The 8,263-nt window shown below is 42.9% G+C and overlaps 1 non-coding gene across 1 annotated transcript; it reads right to left on the reverse strand.

The window, feature by feature from the left end:
• Positions 1-2,039: 2,039 nt before the first annotated feature.
• LOC119874122 lies at positions 2,040-2,146 on the reverse strand. The gene has a single exon (XR_005367333.1). It is a non-coding gene; the product is annotated as a U6 spliceosomal RNA (small nuclear RNA).
• Between the last annotated feature and the right edge of the window lie 6,117 nt (positions 2,147-8,263).

An 8,263-nucleotide genomic window follows, 5' to 3' on the forward strand; every position in this document is an offset into this window, starting at 1 on the left:
AAACTGATCATGTGCTTAAATAAATCACTGCCGGGCGGCAGTGGGGGAGAAAACATCATTCCTAAGCAATGCCTACCTTGAGTTTACCTTCCCTTGGGAGTAGAAGCCAAGAAGGAGATGGGTATTGGTACTATATCTGAAATAAGACCCCAGCACACACCAGTGAGAAAAGAGGGACAAGAAAGTGAGACAAGGGACGCCTGGGTAGCTCAATGGTTAAGCATCTGCTTTCGGCTCAGGTTGTGATCCCGGGGTCCTGGGATCAAGTCCTGCATCAGGCTCCCCGCAGGGAACCTGCTTCTCTCTCTGCCTATGTCTCTGCCTCTGTGTGTCTCTTATAAATAAATAAATAAATAAATAAATAAATAAATAAATAAACTTAAAGAAGAAAGGAAGAAAGAAAGAAAGAAAGAAACAAAGAAAGAAAGAAAGAAAGAAAAAAGAAAGAATAACAGGAGGAGAAATATCAGTAAAGGCTTTGTGAATAAGGAAGCCATTAACTACGAGCTACTGGGGCTCAGTCCTGCTGGGAACCCTCTCAGAAACTGAGGAACTTGCTTTAGAATCAGGACAAAAGTGGGGAGAAGAGGGTGCGAACTGCAAGGAAGCATGTGCTCTCAAGGTCAGCCAAGTCCAGTCATGCAAAATAGAGTCACCCCTGCTCTGAATTATTCTACTGTGAAGACTGCAGCATTTACCCCTTGATTTCCATCTCATACTGGTTGTGAGTGACCCCCCACCCCCATGCCAGGGGTCCTGATGTCCCTGCACTTCTGGGCTGAATCTGTCTGAGGCTCTCTCTTCAAGCTTCTCGGGATGCCAAGAAAGCCCCTAGGCAGGGCACCTGGGTGGCTCAGCGGTTGAGCGTCTGCCTTCAGCTCAGGGCGTGATCCTGGAGACCCGAGATCGAGTCCCACATTGGGCTCCCTGTGTGGAGCCTGCTTCTCCTCTGCCTATATCTCTGCTTCTCTCTCTCTCTGTGTGTGTCTCTCATGAATAAATAAATAAAATCTTAAAAAAAAAGGAAGAAAGAAGAAAGAAAGAAAGAAAGAAAGAAAGAAAGAAAGAAAGAAAGAAAGAAAGCCCGCCCCTAGGCAGAGACAAAGCAAAGCAGGTGCTGGGGTGGGAAGCTGTCCATGCTCTGGAAACCATCTACAGCAGCTGCCAGTGAGCATGGGTAGGCAAAGGGGACAGGAGCAGGGCATTGACTGCATCTGTGACATGCTCAGCATATACCAACAGTATCTTGAATCCACATCAAAATTACGGAACTTGTGTGCAGACCTCAGTATTGGTAAATATGTGGGCTTCCCATAACTCAACCAACATCTCAAAACTCAAGGCAAGTTGAAGGCAAAAGCATTCTGCACTTCGAGGTACAGAATTTAAATGCTAAAGTTCACATCATCATGTAGTGAAGAACTGGAAAGACTGGACAGATAGGCCACACGTAGGTGTTGTGGCCACAGCCCCAGCTATCAGCCTACAGCCAGTCGACCTCCTGATAGATTAATGAGCAAGCCTTCAGGTGATCCCAGCCTGCAGCCTTTGAACTTCTCCAGAAGACATGCAACAGAGAGGAGTTGGTGTTCTGAACCCTGCCAAAATTAGAGATTTGTGAGCAAAATCAATTATTGGTTTTGTTCTCAGTGTTATCTTTGGTTGGCTTTTTTGGTTGTGACACATACTGGAAACAGTTGTCCATTTTCCCAGGATACTCCTGAAGATAAGGACAGTGGCTAATTAACTAATGAAGGTGCAGAACCTGGCATATAGTAGGTGCTCCACAGGTACTGAATGTGGGTGAAAGAATGAAATATGGTTCCAGCTTTTTTTTTTATGATTTATGTATTTATTTTAGAGAGAGAGTGAGAGTGTCGGGGAGGGGGGCGCAGAAGGAGAGGGAGAGAGAGAGAATCTCAAGTGCAATCCCCACCAAGCCGTGTGCCCAACTAGGGGCTCGATCTCATGACCCTGAGATCATGACCTGAGCTGAAGTCAAGAGTCGGACGCTTAACCTACTGAGCCATCCAGGCGTCCCAAATATGGAATGCTTCATGAATCTGTATATCATCCTCGCGTAGAGACTATGCTAATCTTCTCTGTATCATTCCAATTTTAGTATATGTGCTGCCAAAGTAAGCACTCCAGCTTTTGAAAAGCCAGTTCACAGGAAGAATGAGCATCCCTGAAAAAAAAAAAAATGGAGCCACGGTTTTTGGGGTTTTTTGTTTTTTGTGTTTTGGATTTTTTTTTAGTAAAGTTGACATACAATGTTACATTACTTTCAGGTGTACAAGTTAGTGATTTGACACATTTATATACTGCACTGTGTTCACCACAAGTATAGCTACCATCTGTCCCATTACATCCTACCAGAATATCACTGACTATTCCTTATGCTCTTCTTTTTATTCCCATGACTTACTCATTCTGTGACTGGAGGCCTGTATCTCCCTCTCTCCACTCATTTTGCCCAACTCCCACCTCCAAAATGGAGCCATCTTTGAGATTTGGGACTTGCTTTGAGGAAAAGTTACTATTGATAAGTCCCCTAGCTAAAAGCAGGTCTCTGCCTCCTGACAAAAGGTCTGTCTCTGTGTCCTTAGCTATAGAATTCAGTTGCTCAGAATGAAGAAAATTATACCCACCTATAAAGTTGTGGTCTTAGAATGTACAGATAAGAGTCTGAGGAACAATTTTTAAAATATTCCGTTTACTCTAGATAAAGGCGACAGCCCAAAAAAGCATAAAATTTAAGACTTATGAATTGCTAATCAAAAGCAGGATCCTTCCTATTCCCGTAGTTTTTCAGGGCCTTTCTTTGCTTTCTTGGTCTAACCTACAGCAATTGCCTGTCAACTCCCTTCTTTTTTATATATATAAATTTATCTATTATTGGTGTTCAATTTGCCAACATATAGAATAACACCCAGTGCTCATCCCGTCAAGTGCCCACCTCAGTGCCCGTCACCCAGTCACCCCCACCCTCCCGCCCACCTCCCCTTCCACCACCCCTAGTTCGTTTCCTAGAGTTAGGAGTCTCTCATGTTCTGTCTCCCTTTCTGATATTTCCCACTCATTTTTTCTTGTCAACTCCCTTCTAAGAACACTATCCCTGCCCTTTTTGGTCTATATATAAAATCTTGGCTTCCACTCTTTACTAAAGCCTCTTTCCATGAATACATCAGTGGCTGAGAGCGTGTGTATGTGTGTGCATGTACCAGGAGCAGCTTTATAGGTTAACCCCTTTGGTAAAACTGGGAAAAGCACCCTTTCCAGACACTATCTAGTTATGTTGTTCTAGTTATGTTATGTCTTCTCACGCCCAAAAGGCACCTTCTCAGTGGAGAACCACAATAGATAGTTTCAGTCTGGTCAAGCCCAAGTCAGACAGTCATGGGTCGGTTGGTCACTGAGCACCTCCATGGGTGTCTGAGTGCTTCCAGCCCACACTCAGAAGTGGCTAAAGGGATCCTGGAGATGTTAGATTTGCCTATAAGTCTGACCAGAAAGAACAAGAACTCCTGTTAATTGGAATCCACAAGGGTAGCTGTTCAGTGAGTCAGTGCCTCACAAGGAAAGAAGCTACATAGCCCTCCTCTGAGCAATACAAATTTGGCAGGATTCTGTCAATATTTGTGACTTAGATTCCAGGATTCACTAAGAAGGGACAGGAGACGGGGTGTTCACAGATGGAAGAAATGACACCGCTTCAGAGCCAAATGTTCAGCTCTTCTCTGACACCAATCAATATCTAATTTGATTGCTATAGTTACAGCTAATACAGGATAACGAAGATATGTATATTCCGCATGTCAGGTTACTGAGAATTGAATAAGGTTCCAGCATTTTATTTTGTGTCCCATAATCAGTCAGAAGACCTGTTCTGAATCCAATGAATCCATTATTTTCCATTGTTTCTTCATATAGTCACCAAAAATTGGATTAATGCTCACAGCATTACTCACTTGAGAAACAAAAATGACAAGTGAAATTCTTGCCCTCAGGGGGTTTGAAGTCTTATGAGAGAGCTAACCTTTTGAGGGAAAAATCTTAGAATGATTTTAGAAGCACAGAAGATCTTTGCTTATTTGGTATTTCAGCAAATCCCTGAATGAAGAGATTTCATAGTCTTTATGGGCACATGACCAGAAACATTTCTTTCATCACCTCAAGCAAACCACAATACCTGTTGGCCACAAAAGGTTCGCTACATTCCTGCATGGATGTGGGGCATGGCTAAACACTTAGCAATAGCGGTACCCCTTCCTCAACTTCATTTGGATGTGGATGATGAACAGACAAAACAGAAGTGAAGCAGCTCTGCTTGAAGTGTGAGGAAGGAGGACCCCAGACATCTTGTGATTGAATCTTCCCTCTCACACACGTCAACCCCTCAGAAATATTTGCAAAGGCCCTAGGATGCCACAAGGCGCGGTCTGAACACCATGCACTGAGCAGATGTCCAAAATTCCCTGCAGCTCTGAAAGTCTGTACAGTTGACACTTCACTGATAACAGAGTGACTCTAGACTCTCCGCTGCACTTCTCAGGCTCTCAGTGAGAGTTGTTGCAGGCACAACGCCCATTGGCCCCCTCGAGACTATGCTCCCTTTATGTACAAACTGAATTTATTCAACCTTTCATCTCCAATTTCTACCACAAGGCCTGGCACTAAATAAGTGACAAGAGTGAATACGGAATGACGAACAAATGTGGCTGAGGACAAATAGGATTCCCCCGGAGAGAGCCACGGGGAAAGAAGGGGGAGCAGAAATGTATACTGCTAGGGACTAGATGTCTGTGTCCCCCCTCGGAATTCCTCTGTTGAAAACCAAACCCTTAATATGACAGCACTGGGAGGTGGGAGTTGGGGGAGGTTAATTAGGTCATGAGGGGGAAGCCCTCTTGAGTGGGATTAGTGCCCTCACCAAACAGACATCAGACGGCTCTCTCACTCCCCTTCTGCCTTGTGAGGCACAAGAAAACAGCAGTCTGCAACTCAGAAGAGGACTCTTGCAGAATCCAACCATGCTGGCACCATGATCACAGACTTCTAGCCTCCAGAACTGTGAGGTAGACATTTCTGTTGTTTATAAGCTACATAGTCCGTGGTGTTCTGTGAAAGCAGCCAAACCGATGAAGATAATAGACTCTGATTGCTTCCTAGTTACTTATTTACCTGGACGTATATACAGACACACACAACGTGCACATGCGCACACACGCAGGCACATGTGCCTTAGCCTTACTCACACAAAGAAAGCAACAGCTATAGAATGCCTTACTCAAAAAAAAAAAAAAAAAAGCCTTACTCTCTCCCTATTCTGGATAACGTCTGCTCTGGGGCTACTTCCTACACATTTACTTATTCTTTAAAACCCTAGGAAACTAACCAATTCTTATTCCATCCTCCTCTTTGCTTCCAGCCTTTTCTCCTTCTCTCTTACGCTCAGAGTAGACAGACATTCAGTACATGTGGGTGCTTTCCCCCAAGCCCTTCCGTGAAAGGATCTTCATTTTCCAACTGACTTGGTCAGATCCTCTGGATCCGCTCCAGTTTGTTTATGTTTTTCCCAAAATCAGACACATGATCTTAGAAATGGTACTACTGGTGAGCGTGACCATTAGAAAGTAGAACGTGATGGGCATTTCCATCTGATACGGATACTACTCAATTACTCAGCAAACCATTTTATGCGGTTGACTCACATTACATTTGAAATTGACTAAAATATCCATGTCTTCTTTTCATGAACTAACAAGAAGTCAATTCTCCTCCATCATATACTTGTGCATTTTTTAAGACACAGACTTAAGACTTTACATTGCCTTTATTAAAAATCATCCATTAGTTTGGGGTGTTGTTTCGGTTGGGTTTATTTTCCTTCTTAAAAAAAAATATTGATTTTTATATTCATTGTACTATCTCTAAAATGTTGTGCTAGGGTTTATGCAAATTTCATTCAACTTACTGAAAAAATTGGGAAACAATTAAAAGTCCTATGACGTGCCTCCATATACCTTCATCAAGGCTGCCACAGGCCCATTGACCACGTGTTTCAGTAGCAACAAATCGACCACGTTACCATTCAGGTGACTTTTCTCCATCTTGTCCTCAAGAAACCACTTTAAGGGGATCCCTCGGTGGCTCAGCGGTTTAGCGCCTGCCTTTGGCCCAGGGCGCGATCCTGGAGTCCCTGGGATCGAGTCACGTGTCGGGCTCCTGGTGTGGAACCTGCTTCTCCCTCCTCCTATGTCTCTGCCTCTCTCTCTCTCTCTATGTCTATCATAAATAAATAAATAAATAAATAAATAAATAAATAAATAAATAAATCTTAAAAAAAAAAAAAGAAACCACTTTAACCTTACTGAAACTGACATATACTGATTTTAAGGAATCTCTCTTTTTTATCCATGTCAACCCTCTCATAAAGGGGAACAAGGTTAGTTTAGCATGGCTTGCTCTTAGTAAACTCACGCTGTTTTCTTTGCTTCTGTGCTTACAAACCATCTGTTTCACCATCTGACACCAGGGATTGCACATCAAACCCACTAGTTTAATGAATTTACTTTTCCCTGTCTTAAAACTTGGGCGTATTGCATGCAGAACTGGGTTTTGTTTTATTTTTTATTAGTGAAGCATTAGCAGATTTAGGTAAGAGTTTGTATACACAAATGCATTCACAAATAAAAATATAAATTAATGCCTTGCTGGGGCCCAGATTTTACCACAACATAAGAGTTGAGAAAATACCAGGATCTGAGGCATATGTTGCCCCTGTGGGTCTCCATGCCTCCTCCCCATCACCGTGTTTGTACAGGGCTTCCCTCGGTGCCTCGCGCTGCTCTGGGGTCCAGTGTTGGTGATGAGCATGATGGTGGAGCCCAGGCCATCAGACACACACGGGGGTTTGATACAAATGATTTGATAATTGGTAGGGAAAGCAAGGTGAAGTGACATAATAGAAAGAAGGTAACTGCACTGAGATAGCACCAGCCAACCATCCTAGGCGAGTAGAGATGCACAGCAAACACCACCAGTGAAGGCGGAGAAGGCAGGAAACAACCTACACGTTACCCCACACTTATTTCCCCATAGGGAGGGTCACTGATTCCATGCTTCAGAGGATGGAAACAAACAAGACCACATCCCCAAATCCATTTTTTAAAAACCAATAATAGTCAAAGGGGAATTCAGGGTAAAATTTCTACCATCCATTTCTATATTCAATGTGCCCTGGAACAAGAAGAGCCAGCGTAGAGAAGGTGATGGAGAACCAGGCTCCTAGCTCATGTTGTCCGTTAGGGCTGCTCCGTCTGTCTTGTGAAGTTTGGGTGTGCTTCCAAACAAACCCACAGGCATCGCTTTTCCTCTGCCTGCCTTGCAATTTTATGTCTCTGGAATCTTATGTTCCTTTATGTAGGATGTTGATCTTCATAAATTACGACCCTTAGAGTTTTTCTAATTTTTATGTGCCTCACCGTGCTTCCCACACCCCTTCTTGTCTGCTTTCTTTCAGGAAAATCCTAGTTGAACTCCATGGAATCAGTTCTCCACATTAGTTCAGATCTTATTTATGAAAGTTCTAGAAAAATACAATATTATCTCTCTTCCAGACAGAACAGTAAAATATTAAAATATTACCAAGCAAGCCTCGGTACAAACTCAAGTATCATCACCATGTAGGACCAACTGCAAAGCAACCCCCCAAATTCCTGAACAGTAGAAGGTGAAGACCAAGAGAAAGAGAAGCAAAAGTTGCTTCAATCAGGAAAAATATTTTCAGAAGCATCAGGAATATGTGAGGAATCTGGCACTGTAAATTTTACTTAAGTAGAACATTCAGGGAATGGCTCTGTTTTTCTGTTTCTGTTTGCTTGCTGGCTTTTGTTTTAAATACCCTAATTAAAAAGTTGCTCTGCTACTCTATGATTCCATTTGCATGTCACTCTGGAAAAGGCAAGACTAATGGGACGGAGACTTAGGTTACTAGTTGCTAGGGGTTAAATGTGGGAGGAAGGGTTGACTACAAAGGAGCAGCACAGGGCACTTTTGGGGGTAATGGAACTGTTCTGCATCTTAATTTTGATGATGGTTGCATGACTCCATGCATTTTTCAAAACCCATAGAACTATACACTTTAAAAAATGTGAATTTTGCTGTTATATAAAAAAATAAGTGAAGTAAAATGTTAAGTTGCTGTGCAATGTAGGAGGAAGATCGCTGGCCTGGGGTAAGAGACCTACCTACATTTCAC

Source organism: Canis lupus, chromosome 11 (genome assembly GCF_011100685.1).
Source record: "Canis lupus familiaris isolate Mischka breed German Shepherd chromosome 11, alternate assembly UU_Cfam_GSD_1.0, whole genome shotgun sequence".
NCBI classification, from domain to species: domain Eukaryota; kingdom Metazoa; phylum Chordata; class Mammalia; order Carnivora; family Canidae; genus Canis; species Canis lupus.